This window comes from Neodiprion lecontei, chromosome 7 (assembly GCF_021901455.1).
Source record: "Neodiprion lecontei isolate iyNeoLeco1 chromosome 7, iyNeoLeco1.1, whole genome shotgun sequence".
NCBI classification, from domain to species: domain Eukaryota; kingdom Metazoa; phylum Arthropoda; class Insecta; order Hymenoptera; family Diprionidae; genus Neodiprion; species Neodiprion lecontei.
This window is the reverse complement of record NC_060266.1, coordinates 8,328,401-8,331,001: the sequence shown is the minus strand read 5'-3', so window position 1 is coordinate 8,331,001 and position 2,601 is coordinate 8,328,401. Positions and strand designations below refer to the sequence as shown.

At 32.0% G+C, this 2,601-nt stretch overlaps 1 long non-coding RNA gene across 1 annotated transcript; it reads left to right on the top strand.

Annotated features, from left to right (window-relative positions):
* Positions 1–233: 233 nt before the first annotated feature.
* On the top strand, positions 234–2,380 carry LOC124295279. Its single transcript, XR_006905185.1, has 3 exons — positions 234–385; positions 1,411–1,469; positions 1,798–2,380. It is a non-coding gene; the product is annotated as an uncharacterized LOC124295279 (long non-coding RNA).
* The last annotated feature ends 221 nt before the right edge of the window (positions 2,381–2,601 follow it).

Sequence of the window (2,601 nt, the reverse complement as noted above, 5' to 3'; positions counted from 1 at the left end):
ATTCCTTTTTGATTCCTGGGTGACCGGTTTACACTAATTGTAATATTATAATATTTATTCACATTCTTATTCTACGTATATGTTTATTAAAATTACCGTCGTACTTATATTAATTCAAATTAACGCGCCTTATTTATTCGCGTTTTATCCGCGAGGAAGCGCTGAAAAACCCTAAAAATATGGCATCACGTCGCATACTCGAGCGCGAGTGTCGAGCGTCGCGCGCCAATTTTTCGCGCATCACCGTCGCGCAGCGTCGTGCACTCTTCCATCCTTCATTCTCGAGCTTTCTTGTTCTTTCGCACCGCGTTTCACAGGTCGTTAGATACCACGGATCTCTTGAGAAAATTACAGAAACCCACGTGGCAAGAAAAGTGGATATTTGGTAAGTAAATGTTTAATTTCCAATAAATGTGTAGAGAATTAGACCAAAAAATATCCTTAGCTACTTGGCATAATTACATATTTACGTGCATATTTGCTATGTACGCGGTTCTGCAGTTTGCTTGCTAAATCGGCTATCCTTGGCCACCACGTGTTGAATGGTATGCAATTGAAATACCGGCTTATGTGTGAACAGAAAGTACTATACTGCTTATAATTTTTTGTCAAGCTGTGAATTAAATAAAATAATTACGATCGTTGACTTCCCAACTATGAAACATCTATAATATTAAATCTTTTTATAGTTTACTCAACAAGGTTATTTCCTAACCGCAGTTGACCACTCACGAGTGAGTACTCGTTTGATTTTCCCCCTTGATGGAAAATCACACGATACGGCATAATTGCCTTATGCAGTATTAAATTATGCATATTCCGATATTCGTATAGTGTCGCGATTTATTAATAAAGGCTAATTTTAATTTATACTAAATTGTTGATCAATTGAAACTTGAAGATACGCCGAACGTTATCAAACTTCGGTTTACTTTTCACTAGTTAATTACTGATTGAGGCCTGTATATTCAAAACTGTACGTTTTTAACATTTTAACTATAATTATTATAGGATATTATTATGCATTATAATTATTTTTCACGCTATACATATAGACGGGCCCTAATGAAACACTTAGTGTATCTCGCTGGCCCAAATAGAACAAGGCTATTTCATAAAAAGCTGTATAAGGCATGTACAGAGCTCTGTATATACGTCCTATGTCAGCTTCAGTTTTATGCACATTCCTATCATTGTTGATTATAAAATAGCAGAATATACCCTCACAAAACATTCTGCTTATACGTTATTTCAATCTGGCGTATACCACCTTGAGCCTCGTGTAATCTAGCTTTAGTTAGAAAGATATCAGACTAGGTGGAGACCGCCGATCAGTAATTACATGTTATTTGCTTTGAATCACACTCATGTATTTACAACTAAATCTTGAAACATCTGTAATAATTGCAGGAAAAGGTTGAGCAGCTGACAGTCAACTGTGTATTCGAAATATACAACATACGTTTTAGGTAAGACTATTATTAACCAATCATTTAGTTTATGTTTGATCAAATGATTGGGTAACCAGCTACCATTCGATTGGCAATCACACTAATCTAATATCAATAGTGGCATGACGTCCATATTTTCAGTGTATATTTTATGTTAAACAACTTAACTTTGCAGTCAACTGTATAGTAGACCCTGACAAACATTAGTTCTCAGACTGTATTCAGAATAAACTTTTATTTTCCTGCACATCAAATGAGAAATTATTGACTGACCTTTTGTTATTCAAAGTTTTATGTTTGCAACATTGAATATTATACTTGTATTATTTATGATATTTGATTTCAGAAAATGACACGTAAAAGAAAAAGTATCGACTGCTATTCAGATAGACATAAACGTCGACTCGTTGAACAACAAACTAAATTAAGTATTATTAGAATGAAGCACGTTAAGCACGTAAAGTACGAAATGTAAAGTCGTGAACCAAACGCTTTTTTTAAAATATACATGAAAATAAGTATAGTTTTTTCTCGGTTTAAACTTATTATTATAATATTATAATAATTAAATTATTTTTAAATCAATAATGCATATGAAAATATAGGTTATAATAATTAAGCTGATACAGGGCAGTCTTTTGCTATACACCATATTTACTAGTATAGTAGTAATTATACATAGTAACATGTACTACGTGTATTACGTAACATTTCTTTGTAAATATTGTGCAGAGCAAAAGACTGCCCTATATCAGCTTAATTATTATAGCCTATATTTTCATATGCATTATTGTTTCCAAAATAATATAATTATAATAATATAACGATAAGTTTATATTGAGAAGAAGACTATACTTACTTTCATGTATATTTCAAAAGAAGCCTTCGATTCACGACTTAATATGGACATGACTCTGTACGATTTTATAATGTATTTGAAAATAAATAACTTTGTAAGATACCTATATAATTAATCATTTTACTCAGATTCAGGACTTTCTTTATTACCTGAAAGATTTTTGAAATGTATTGTGGAATATATCAGAAATATTTTCACTATATCTTTCGGAAATGTTTCAGCAATATATCAGTCACCATTTTCAGATATATCGCTGAAAAATTTCTGAAATATATCGCGGAAATATTTCTG